Raw genomic sequence first — 14132 nt, 5'->3', positions numbered from 1 at the left:
TTCAATCAAAGCTTCAACACACACACACACACAAAGTTGAATGTGAAATGCCTTGCCTTCACTGACTTAATTAGAACTAGATAACATTTTTGAGGGGGTTCTGAGGTAAACCCCTGTATCCAACACTGAACCTTTATTTTGTTACCTACAGTTCCAATGTTTCACTTTTTCCTTGTTACTTCCAACACCACTTTTGCACATGCAAAGCATTATAAAAGGTTTTACTGTTGTTCTTCTTGACTTTCAATAGGTTAAAAGAAAATGAGAAAGTGAAGGAAGTGACACACAAGAGGAGAGATAGCTTTGGAACAAAGAAGTATTCCTGGAGCTATCAGACAAAAGATGAAGAAAGAGACATGACAAGGAGCATGCTTTACAAAGATCTGTGTGTAGACAGGAGGGGACAAAGTAGTTGGGTATGAGTAACTGAACTATAGTTGTTGAAGAGCGGGCAGGAGAGGAGCAGGGTAGACCAGCACGCTTCAGTCAGGAAGGAAGGGCGGTGATTAGAAGACACTGAGGGTTCTGTTAGCTCCACAGTTTTGCCTGAAGGTGGGGTAATTGTCTCAGTGTGACTCCTACCTTTAGAGACCTTGAGTGGATAGGGAAGTTTAAAAAAAGAAAGAAGGGAAAGCAGAGTACCACAATCTGTTTGCATTATAGGATTCTGTAAGTGAAGGTTTTGTAACCTGAGGAGTCCTTGTAACTGATTCTTTAATAGCTTCAACCATTTGGGACGCGGCTGAAAAACCTCTAATTAATCCTCATAAATAGAAAAGATGATACAGGGAAAGCTGTTCATCCAAAAGCCAGAATACTCCAAAAAAGTTGACAGAGGGGAAAATGTGTTGGACAATAATGAGAGTCACTTTGAAAAATACTTAATGCACCAAAAAATCTTGGCTCTTGGAGGTTAGTTATTCATTGGCGTTGCATACTCAAGTGGATACAGCTTCTAATGTGTCCTAAAAAGTTTAGCAACCATTGCCTTTAAATTTTATCCTTATTGATTGATACTCAACAATATTGATTCTAGTGTATTAGATTGAGTGGTTTATTTTAAACTACAATGCAGAGAGCAGTAAGTTGCTTGAAAACAGTAAAATAATAATGATAATCATTTTTCCTCTCTCCCTTTTTCAGGCTTTGACCAGAAGAGAATAACTACAAGAAACTACTAATTTACAAAATGTGCAGATGACCCAGTTTATTCATAACCATAGGAGTTTTAATTTATTAAGCACCAATTTAATATAAGCAGTGTCTAGTAATTCCACTTCAGTGTGTATTGTGTGGGAGAATAATGTATTACTTAATGGAGAAGATAAATTTATTATTGGAAAATTTTAATAATGAACAAAATTATGTTTGGTATTTTTATGGGAAGTAATTAGTTGCAAACTGTCTTTCCCTGAAGTGTAGTGATATTGGTGGCAATTGCTATTTAGTGGTGAATTCCCAACTAAATGACCCACCCATTCCTTGCTGGAGTGGAGTGGAGGAAGAGCCAGGGACCTATGTAACAAGGTTTAGGGCTGAAAGACAGCTCATTAAAGTAAGGTCTTTGCCTTGGAACAGTGCATGCCCCGAGCTGTGAACTCCAGCTTCCTGTTTGCTCTTGCAATCCCTAGAAGGCAGCAGTGCAGATGGTACCACTGGCTGTGTTTCTGCTGCTCACATGGGGGACCTGGATTGAGTTCTGAACTCCTGGCTTTGGCCATGGCCTACTCCTAGCTGTTGCAGGTACTTGGGGTATACACGAATGGATGTGTGTTGGCTCTCTTTCTCTCACTCTCAAATGAATAGAAGTTTAAGAGACAGGTCCTAATGTTCATTGCTTCCTATCCCTACATTCAGCTAAAATAGTTGGACTCTAGTAAGAGTGGAGGTGGTGGGTGGAGGATTCTGCTACATAGCCTCAAAAGACTTGTAAGGCAGCAGAAAGTCCAAGAGCTCCAGCACACATCTCTGCCTTGACCTTATTCAACTGTCTACAACTTGCTCTCCTGACTGAGAAGATTCTGGAACCAAGACATCAATTCCAGATGCTCCTAGGTGAAATGTAAATCCTAAGCCAGACAGAGAACATAGAACTCCATGTGATTGTAAGCTCTTAGGTATTAGTTAGCAATGATGTTACAGATAAGCCTTGGGAACTGGCATGCATTATTAAAACCCTGGAAATGACAAAAGCCAAATTCAAACCAGCTTACCAAGCAAAGGGCTCACTGACTCCCCAAACCGGAAAGAGACCTGGGGTAGCTCATGGGATTTGAGGGAGAACATCAGGACCAGTCACAGGATCTGGAACCAGCAGTTCAGCAGCAACAGAATTTTTTCAGCCTATTTTCTAGTTCTGCTTCTCTCTAGATGCTGGCATAATACCCTATTACTGAATATATGCTTTCTCCATACGCCCTAGGAAGATGAACACAGGCTAACAGCTGTAAAACACAAGTGCAGAACTAACAAAGACCCCTTGTTTGTCAGGCATCTATGTATCCATCTCAAGAATGACCATGTGTGGCCCATGGTCACATACCTACCTTGGGTTAGTAACCACAGAAAAGAGCACTGTGTTTGGTTCAGTCTGGGACATATGATTGTCCCTGCGACCGAAAGAAGATAGATATTGAATGTGCCCATTAGAGTACATGATAAGAGTTCTCAAAGAGGAGCAGAAATTATTACAACATAAAGGGACCAAAAAAATCTGCTATTCCTCATGGTAGAAAGGAATCCGGAGAAAACTGGGGTTTTAGGAATGAGAAAGTTGCCAATGAGCCTCCCTAAAGCTCAATATTTAAAAAACAAAACAAAAGCCACTTTCGTGTGTGCGTGGCAGGTGTTGAAAGATGTCAGCTTGCGGGATGTTTGATGTAGCAGTTATGGATGCCTTTAAAGCTCATATTCCATATAACAACATCTGTATTTGGGTACTGGATCTGGCTCCTGGTTCCAGCTTCCTGCTAATATACTCTGGGAAGCAGTGGCAATGACCCAAGTAGTTGAGACCCTGTCTGTCATGTGGGAGACCTGAACAGAGTTCCTGAATTCTGGCTTCATCCTTGCCCAGGTCCCTCCTCCTGGGGGGCATTTGAGAAGTGTGTCTGTGCAAGGCAGGGATGTCTCTTTCTCTTTTACTCTCTCCATTTCAAATAATTGATTTTTTTTAAGAAATTAATGAATAAAATGTCACTTCCCATTTTTACTTGCATGATAGCAACTGTTATAATCACCCTGTGAATCATAGCTCTAATAGGCTTTGGATCCATTGCAAGGAATGTCTGAGGTAAGAAGGCAACACCAGCAACTTTGTGAGAACAGCAGCACCTGATTACCAATTCCAACCAAACAAAACAAACCGGTTCAAAGCATGGGGCACACCTGAGGACAAAGGAGTTCTCAGGACACATTGGAGAACCACTGGTGACAGGTGCCTCTAGAGAACAGACACATTGGAAAGGGATTCACAGACAAGACCTGGGGAAACTGTGAGAAGAAGAGAACCTTAAGGTGCACAAAAAGAAATTTCCAGGAGCCAGACAAGCCCGATGCAGCTGGCCCTATCAATCTGCCAGGGCTTTCCAGAATGCCCTCTTTATAACCACACAGAACACCACACCAGACAGACACCTGGGTTGCATCCTAATCACTTCCCCCCACCACCACCCCCTTATCTACCCCAAATCTCAAGCATCTTCTACATCTTATTGTCTACTTCTCCATCATATAGTCAGGTCACCACTGTTCTTCACCTGGTATCACATCTTTTACCTGGTTTCTTGGCCTTTAATTTTGCACCCTTCCAACCCATTCTCCACATTCCACGGTAACCACTCTGTTACTCTTTTACTCAAAACGCTTACAATGAATTTGCTTGCATTCAAAATAAAGTCATTGAGAATGACTTCTGACTTGTCTGCTCCACCTAGCTTAAGTTATTGCACTACAATGCTGGCATGCTGCTTTATCTTTTGCAGGCATCCCAGTCATGAGAAAAAATAAAGGGCTAGAAGAATCACACTTACTCCTTTAAAGGTGGAACTTGGAAGCGGAAAAATTCCATAAGCTAAAGCAGCTGTATAATAACACTGAAGTTCAAGAAATATGGGGCCCAGCACAATATTGTGGCTAAATCCTCACCTTGCATCTGCTGGGATCCCATATATGGGTTCCGGTTTGTATTCTGATTACTCCACTTCCCATCTAGCTCCCTGCTTGTGGCCTGGGAAAGCAGTGGAGAATGGCCCAAAGCCTTGGGACCCTGAACCTGCACCATGAAGGAGTCTAGGAAGAGGTTGCTCCCTCTTGGCTTCAGACCGGCCCAGCTCCAGCCATTGCAGCTGCTTGGGGAGTGAACCAGCAGATGGAAGATCTTTCTCTATGTATTTCATTCTCCCTATATATCTATCTGCCTTTCATATAAAAAATAAAATATTTTTAAAAATATACAGAAATGTAGTCTCCAGCTAAGCGGCTAGGTGTCCAACTCAAACACCAGAGTGGGGTAAAATAGGAAGGGAAGAGTGGATATTAAAGAATGATTAATAGTCATTGCCATCCAAAGCTTGCTGATGAGCTAAAGGCACAAGGCTGAACAACTCCTCAAGTACCTTGTAACTACTTTTCTCTTCTCTCCAGGAGCCACAGCCGTCCAGGACAGGAAAATCATCTTCTGGGAAAAGTGGGAGTGTACTCTAGGTAAGGAAAAGGGCCAGAACAAAGGCTAATATGGAACCAATAAGCACAGAAACAGACATACAGACATAATCATTATGAAACAGTAGCAAATGATAGCAGTGCCATTTGGTAAAGAGATACTCCCCTAAATTCCTCTTCTGAGACCTTCAGATTTCCCCCAGTGATCCTGCAGACTAAAGGATTAGGCCTGACATGCAGAGGAGTCCTAGAGACCATAACCTCTCCATGGGTAGAATGCTCTAATGGGCCAGCACTGATTGTTGATCAGTGATCACCCTTCACTGAAAGTGTACCACCCAGCAGCCTGCCCAAGCCACCAATCCACTCCCAGAGAGAGTGCAATGGACAGTGGCTGCAGAATCTTATCCTGTTTTCTCTTTGAAGTCTTGCTATGAATACTGATATTCTGATGTTGAGTCCGATTTCCATGATCCACACCATCCATGGCTATGGCCCTATGGGCAATGTTTATTTTCATGGGAGAGAAATAAAAGCTTATGAGTAAGAGAGACATAGTCAATGTGTCTGAAAGAGCACAGAAAAATCAAAATGTGGGAAAGTCAGACTGAATCTCATCATTGACTCTCCCAATGGCTTCATCATACCTCAGGACCCTCCTTCCATGGGGGCTAGACAAGCTCAGTGGAGTGGAAAGAACACAGATGTAGTACCAGAAGTGGGAGATCTCAGCTGGGCTAGTAAGCATGGCTCACAGCTGACCACCACTCACCAGTGCACACTAAAGCTAGGGCTGAGAGCCTGCCTGGCAGGGCTAGATCACAGTACCCATCAGTGAGAGTCTGAATATGAGATGGGTAATGTTAGGCTGATGTTAGGCCATGACACTAACTAGCATGCAAGAGAACCAGATCTAGGGGAAGATTCTGTCGGCATATGTGGGCCCACACCTGTGGAACTGCAATTCCCACTGGTTTGGTTAAGATTTTGGGTGGTGACAGGCTGAGCTAGGCATGACCATGGAACCCTCTAATACTTATGGGTACCGGGGTTGGAATCAGGCTGGGCCGGTCCAGGCTGCAGCATCCATAGGAGCACCCAAGAATAGGGTATGGGGTGGGCCAATCACAACAGCCACCAGCTCAGGATGGAGGGGGCAGACTATACTGCCACGTGTAAGATCTGGATCAAGAGGGAAAATGTGGCACTTTTCTGATGGGCTGTAATTGGTGAGAATGAGAATAACGGCTGGGGGCAGGTCTGACCAGCTGGGCAGTGACACCTGCTGGCATAAGTGTGGGCTGGATAGTGAGGCTTGTTGGACTGAGCTAAGTTTCAACACCCATTGATATATATGAGAACTGAATGGGATGTGGGATAGACTGTGCCAGTCTGCTGCACATACTAGCAAGTATATGAACCAGGGCTGGAAACAGGCCTAGTATGGGTTATTGGGGGTTGCTCTAACCAGGCTACAATTCCCGCTAGTGAACGTGAGAGCCGAGTGTGTGGCGGAAAGGGCTGGGCTGGGTCACAGCATTCATTAATTTACGTAAAAGATGAGACTGGAGATAGAACCAACCCTGCAATTACAACTGCCAGTGTGTATGTAGGCTGACATGTGTGACAAACAGAGCTGGACCCTATACTAGCAAGCACACACAAGACTCAGGTCTGGAATCACCTCAGATGAGGTTTCTGTGGGGATCCCCCAATTGAACTGTTGGTCTAAGAACTCCAACCCTGGGGGGAATCATGGGACCTGTGGTTTAACCATGGAGTGCATGTGTCAGCACTGGGGCTCCTCAGTGGCTAAGACTGAGCAATGAACAGCATGCGCTGTGTGCATGGAGGATATGGTAGTCCATTAGGGCTGCAGAGGACTTCTGGTACAATAGCAGAGGAAGGAGGGCAGATAGATCTTGGAAGGATTTCTTTATCTTTAGATCTGCGAGATCAGCAGCATTTCAGAACTGTTGTAACTACTCAAGCAGACCTCTCAGAGCAGGTCCCACATTGGGGACCCTGGGACAGCACCAGAAGGCCATTCCCCACCTCTGGGTATTGGGGTGGCAGGGAGGCTGGGTGAGACTTTTCCTCTAATTTCCCATGTTCCCCCAGCTACAGGAGAAAAAGCAGGGAAATATTTTGAAACAATGGTCTCACCCTGGTCAACTATGTAAATACCATCAGCAATTTAAAAATAAATTAAAATGTTTTTTTTAAAAAAAAGAGGAGCAAAAACAGGTGATGGATTTATCACTTCCCATGCCTGTTTCCGTACTTCGTGCGACATCATACCCAAACCATCCCACGCATTGTATATTGCCTCTGAATTAAGGCAGGAACCCATAATGTCAGATATACCCAATCGTGAAACCAAATGGTCCTATCTTTAAGAATGTGCCTGGCTCAGAGGAGACACGCAACGAGGATCTGTCGAGCAGAACGGCCTTGTGATGAATCCACAGATTTCATAAGGCTAGGGAAATATAAAAGCACTTAAGGCTTGTGTGGGCTGATTTCATACCAAACCCAGACTAATGCGTGAAGAAAGAATGAAAGATGAAGCAGCTCATGAATTATGCTCAGGTTTACACTTCTCCTCCAACTGGTAATTGCTTTCAGGGAAGCCTGTCCCTTAGTCATTGTCAGCTAATAGATGAAAATATATGCTTTTCTAAACATAGATTTGAATTTCTGTAAGTCTTATATTCCACACCAAGAACCATATTTCAGTCAACATTGCCACTTACTCAAAGTGAGTAATCAACAAATAAACTTTGTTCTTAAAGAATTACCTTTGGGAAGAGAAGTAAAAAATGTATGTATAATTCATGCCTTGACAATTTTACTCTGTGTCTTTAGTATTGCTCACAGAAAATGCCTGGCCCAGAAGTACACAAAAATCCCCCACATTAAAAACCCTTCAGCTAGCGTCCAGTGCCTTCTGGGCTTGGAGAGAGAAGTTCAAGGTGGTAACATGAGACACAGTGGTGGAATGGATTAATAAAACACAATCATTCTAATTAGATCTGGGTTTTGTGGGAAAAAAATTCTGGAAGGCTCCTTTTTTGGAGATATGTGATTATAAATAATAGTACACATTTTTGCTTCCTTTTTGTAAGATTTCCTCATTGAAAAGCCAAAGTGAGGGAAAGAGAGAAATGGGGTGGGGCAGGAGTGGTGGGAGAGAGCATTTTATCCGCTGTTTCACTTCCCAAGTGGTCCCAACAGCCAAGCCTAGTCTAGGCCAAAACCAGAAATTAAGAATGCCCTCCAGACCATCCATATGGATGACAGAGACTCAAACACTTGAGCCTTTTTTCATTGCCTTCCTAGGCTTATTAGCCGGAAACTGGATTGGAAGTGGAGAATTGAGAGCTGGATTGACACAATGATATGGGATGCTAGCACCACAAACTGTGGCTTAACCTGTTGTGCCAAAATGCCAGTCTCTAGTCTCCTTTTACACTCTCTTCCTTCCCCCAAATATCTACACCCAGATGCATACAAAATGGCCTTGTGGGCCACATTAAAGAATTTAAGTACCCAGATTCAAGTCCTAGCTTGGCTTCTAATTCCAGCTTCCTGCTAATGTGCACTCAGAGAGTCAACAGATGATGCTGACTCAAGTATTTCAGTCCCCACAACCTGCATGGGAAGCCCAAATAGAGCTGTGTCCTTCTTGCTTCAGTCCAGCCCAGCCCTGGCTGTTGTGGGCGTTGTGGGAATAAACCAGAAGATAGAAGATCTCTGTCTCTGTATGTGTCTCTCAGAAATCTAGACTTTCCTGAAATCAGGGTTCTAGTAAAGGCAGTCAGTGGTAGTGTGTGGAATGAGGGAGACATACAGCAGCTCCATGCTTTGGCAACATAGCTCTGGTACCTGGTGGCAGATGAATTAGAGGGGATCTGCCTGGAAGCAAGGGACTCCAGGAGGAGGCCATTAGGAGAAGTCAGGTAATAAATACAGGGGCTGACCTCAGACCCCTTCAGCAAGGATGCTGATTAAAGGAGGGGTCCCAGGGATGTGGAGGGAAGTGAATCAATAAGTATCTGAAGACAGGCAGGGGAAAGCACTTACGGGTCAGAGCTGACAATAAGACTTCAATGAGTCTTAAACAAATTTAAATGATGGATTAGTCTCAAGGGTGAAGTTACAGTTTTCCATTTCATCCTTACTTTTCATGGTACCTTAATGGCAAGGTTAGTTCATTTCTGTGTTATATGCACAGAACACTGGTCTTTTTTTTTTCTTTCTTTTTTTAACTGATGAAAAGCTCGCGTTATTTGAAATTCATCATCTCCTCTGCTCTTCAGACATCAGGAAATGTATCTTGGGCCCCTTATGTTCACCTGGAGTAGTGCCCAGGGGTGGGGACTCTTGGAATAAAAGGAGACCTTATTTGTCCTCAAATTAACAAATACGTAAGTGGCACCTGTTCTATCCATTTTGGCAAAATAAAGCACAGTTTGCTTTAATAAAGTCCATGATTTAGGACCCCAAAACTGAAGGTGACTGCACTCTGATTCTTTCAGAAAAGCTCTCAAGTGCTATACTGGGTTTACAAAGAATAGTCCGCACCATTGGCTGAGAATACACATAGACAAATGTAAGCCACTTTTCTGTTTAAAGATCAGGTAACTGGACCTGGCGCCGTGGCCTAATGGCTAAAGTCCTCGCCTTGACCACGCCAGGATCCCATATGGGTACCGGTTCTAATCCTGGCAGCCCCACTTCCCATCAAGCTCCCTGCTTGTGGCCTGGGAAAGCAGTTGAGGACAGCCCAAAGCCTTGAGACCTTGCGCCAACGTGGGAGACCTAGAGGAGGTTCCTGGCTCCTGGCTCCTGGCTTCAGACCGGCACAACACTGGCCATTGTGCTCACTTGGGGAGTGAATCATCGAACAGAAGACCTTCCTCTCTGTCTCTGCTCCTTTCTGTATATCTGACTTTGCAATAAAAATAAATAAATCTTTAAAAAATGAATACCTCTCTCTCAAATAAATAAATAAATAAATTGTTAAAACATAAAAAGTAGGAAATTCGTGTTCCCTAAGGGAAGTGCCTCACCAGGGCTTAATAAAAAAAGAGATCAAGTAACTTTCTTGTTTCTTTTCTATTTATAGTAAGCCATATTGTGTTTACCTGTAAGATTGAGAGGAAGTTTTCTCTTTTTTCAATTTTTATTTATGTACTTATTTGAGAGACCAGAGAGAGAGAGAGCTTCCATCCACTGGATCACTTCCTAAATAACCGTAATGACCAAGTTGCCAAACAACTCCCCAAAGTAGTTGATGGCATTGCTGTAGAACCCCCCAAAGTGGACCTGCTAGCCTGGAGGGCAAAAAGCCTCAAATCCAATATGACATCAGAGTGGTGAAAGGAAGCAGTTGTTTATTGCAAAGTACAGAGCAAGGAACTGGGCAGCAACTCTTGAATCCTGCCCCACATCCCCAAGAAGATAGGGGTAAAGTTTTTACAGGTTGAAATTGGGACTGATAAGCTTGTATCCAAGTTCCGGGTTGGTCAATGGTGCTTATGACCTTCGTTTGATTCGTCAGTGATGCCGTGCTCTTTAGTTGGTCTGTAGGTTCTGTGCAGGTGATAATGACAATTACACTCTTTTTCAAAATAAAAAAAAAAAATGTTTATTTAATTGGAAAGGCAGAATTACACAGAGAAGGAGAGACAGAAAGAAAGATCCTCCATCTGCTGGTTTACTCCACAAATGGCTGCAATGGCTGAAGCTGATCCAAAGCCAGGAGCTAGGAAATTCTTCCTTGTCTCCCACATGTGTGCAGGGTCCGAAAGTGAGCCAACCTCCAATGCTTTCCCAGGCCACAGGCAGGGAGCTGGATGGGAAGTAGAGCATCCAACATGTGAACCGGTGCCCGTGTGGGATGCTAGCACTTGCAGATGGATGACTAGTTAGTTGAGCCATCACATCAGTGCCAGTAATTACATTTTGCCCAGACCTGGAGTTCTGCCACACAAATCCCAGGACAACACTGGCCATCAAGGTTCTTATCTTTTTTTTTAATATACATTTTATTAATTACATTTCATTATGTGACAGTTTCATAGGCTCTGGAGATGCCCCAACCCCTCCCTGTGCCCTCCCCCCCCATGGTAGATTGCTCCACCCCATTGCTGTATTACATTTTTGGTTTTTTTTTTTATTACATTGCATTATGTGTCATGGTTTTATAGGCCCTGTTATTCTCCCCACCACCACCATAGTGTGTTCCTCCACCTTGTTGCGTTACCACAGATCAAATTCAGTTGAGATTCTTTCATTGCGTGCATCTACCAGGCAAGAAGTGCCGCATCTTATTGTCTAGAGAAGCTCATCAGTTTCTTGGGGAGGCCATCTCAAGGTTCTTATCTATTGAAGAAGTAAATGACTCCTTGAGTCCAGTGATTGGAACCTTCTAAGGGCAGCTAGATTACTCCCTTAAGTCAATGAATTCATTTTACTAAAAATACAAGCAAGGATATCTCGGGCTAAGTGAGCCAGATGAAAGACTGGGTCCTGCCTTTATATTGTGGGGGTGGGGGGGGTCAGTTTCAGCCAGGACTGAGCTGGGACTGGGAATTAAATCCAGATCTTCCATCAGAATGACAGAGACCCAATTCCTTGAGCCTTCCTTGCTGCCTCTGAGAGTCTACACCAGCATGAGGCTGAAGCTTAAGGCCAGAGAAAGATTCAAATCCAGTTATGATGCTAGAGGGATATGGGCATCCTAGCCCTGTGTCCTAAAGCAAAACTTCTTATCTTTGAAGAAGATAAAGATTTGTTTTAAAACAAATATATGTAAAATACACAAATAAAACTCTAAGTCAATGAAAAAAATCACATAGGAAGTTGTTTGATGTGTCAAAAGTTGTGCGGGTAATGCAGGAGTGAACAAAGCTTAGGGATAGGGAGGCAGAACATAGAACTGAAAGAAAATTTAAGCTCCAGCTTGGATATAAAGAATTGGGGTCTCAAAAAAACTAAATTTTAAAAAAATTGGGGACTCTTTTAAAAAGGCAATTGAATTTGGCTATACCGTGAGGGTCTTTCTCTGATAGGGTCTTCACCAAAAGACTCAATGTATGCCAAGGCACCTTGAAAACTGCCATGTGCCTTCGCAGCATTGGCTTGCGTTGTCTGAGGGGAATGGGACTAGGGTACCGACTTGATACACCATGGCTTTTTCAGACTCCTTGCAGCAGCGCAGGGAACTCACCTCCCCTGCCTGTGCACTGGGCCCTAAAATGCATCTGTTGCTTCCTGATGATGTTATCAGTCTTTAGGGGAAGGAACTGTATCGATTTGTTTCCCTTGGAAGCGCTTCTGCGAATTGATCTGGCTCCTTCAGATGCTGCAGGCTTGCTAATGCCTCTGCTGTCCCTGCCGTGGCTGGAAATGAGCCTGCTGCAGGGAAGAGGCGGGCCCTTCTGGCTCCTCCAGGTCTGTGCCCTGAGCTGTAGCTGAGCTGCCGCAGGGTTCTTGGGGTTCAAAAGCAGCAGCATCAGTTGTGGTTTTGCTGAGAGCAGTCCTCGGGGCTGGACTGTAGGCAATGGCTTTTTTCATGTGGAGAAGAAAGACTAAAGAATTTCCTGTGCTTCTCAAATGATTCAGCTATTTCAGTCATTTTTATCCTGGCAGAGGTTCCAGGAAGGCGGCAGAATCTCTTAGTAAAGTGAAGGGGATTTTAAATTGGCTTTGCTAGCACTTCCTCCTTCAGCAACCTCAAACAAAGCTCCACCATCTCCCACCAACGCTTAGAGCACCCAGATTCCCAAAAAGTCCTTACTGCCCTACCTTGGTGACCCCAATAGGCACCAAGCCCAGGCACAGGCTCACCAAGCACCTGCTGGGATGAGGATATGATAAAGGACCTGGGAACTCGTGCCCCAGACAACAGTATTTGCTCACACAAAGGACTATGCAATCTTTGAAGGATCACAGGAGGCTTTTATTCACTAACACATCAGTGACCACATGATTGGTTCCTGTCCTTATGCAGGGGGGCTGAGTAGTCTCTGCAGTTGGACTGAGCTGAGTTTCCATCAAATTCCAGCTCTGGTATTCATGAGTTGGGAGAGCTTAACCAGCCACTTGATCTCTTCTTTTTGATGCTGTTTTTAAGATTTACTTTATTTTTATTGGAAAGGCAGATTTACAGAAAGAAGGTGAGACAGAAATATCCTCTGCCTACTGGTTCACTCTCCAAACAGCTACAATAGCTAAGCTGATCTAAGGCCAAGAGCCAGGAGCTTCTTGTGGGTCTCCTGCTTGGGTGCAGGATCCCAAGGACTTATACCATTCTCTACTGCTTTTCTACACCACAAGCAGGGAGCTGGATGGGAAATGGAATCCGTATGGGATCTAAGTGCATGTAAGACAAGGATTTAGACACTAGACTATTGCGCTGGGCCACACAATCTGTTTAAATCCCAGTTTCCGTATCTTTAAAATGGGTACAGATATATACTGAAGGTGCAAGTGCTTAGCACTGTTTCTAATATGTGATAAATCAAAAACAGAGTTTTATTTATTTATTTATTTATTTATTTATTTATTTATTTATTTATTTAAAAGGGAAAGGGGCAGAACTGCGCAGAATCAGTTGGGTTAATAGGTAGTTAATGTCCCTCCTGTTTTTCCCTCCTTTGGAAAGACATGTTCATTCAGGCTTCTGGTCTTGCCTAAGAATAGCAACTGGGCTGGTAGGTAGAGCCCCTTTGGGGATGTGAATTCTACCGAGTATCAGTTTTACCTGAGATTTTAAAAGGGTCAGAAAGTTCCATTGATTTTTTTAAGTTTTAAAGCAAGACTTATTGGAAAAGCTGAGAAAGGAGGCTTCCATCCTAGTGACAGGAGGGGGCTCTGAAATAGAACAGACCCATACCTCCTGCCATAGTGGCAGGAGGAGAAAAGAGAGAAAAACCCTAGACCTCTGCCATAGTGGCAGGAGGAAACGTGGGGGAAAAAACTCATATTAATGGTGGGGAAAGCATCTTTTAAAGGTTCATCTCAAAGATGTTTCTCCATAAACAAAGCAGAATTCCTGGTACCTAGCCTGGGACAAAAGGTCCAGAAAGGTGTCACCAGCCAAATTCCTTGGTCCGTTTCTAATGATAAAGAGACCAGTCTGAGGCCCTCCCCCTTGGCAATGGCCAGACAGAACTGGGCTGACACTTCAGGTCGGGAATTGGTTTGTTAATGTCTCCCTTGTCTCTTGGGGACGTGTGTTCTTGATATGTTAAAATATGCACTTGTCTCGGGAGATACGTGCTCTGGTAAATCCAAGACATGGTGGGGGAAATACCCTTTTTTATTTGAGAAAAAAAATGATGACTTGGGGACCCAGAATACACTAACTGCCTACCATCCAGTCTAAATCCTCTCTCATTCCACCCCCCCGCCCCCAGAAGAAGGTACCCTAACTGCTGTTAGGGAAAATGGGTCGGCGA

Source organism: Ochotona princeps, chromosome 11 (assembly GCF_030435755.1).
Source record: "Ochotona princeps isolate mOchPri1 chromosome 11, mOchPri1.hap1, whole genome shotgun sequence".
NCBI classification, from domain to species: Eukaryota; Metazoa; Chordata; class Mammalia; order Lagomorpha; family Ochotonidae; genus Ochotona; species Ochotona princeps.
This window is presented reverse-complemented; position numbering follows the sequence as displayed.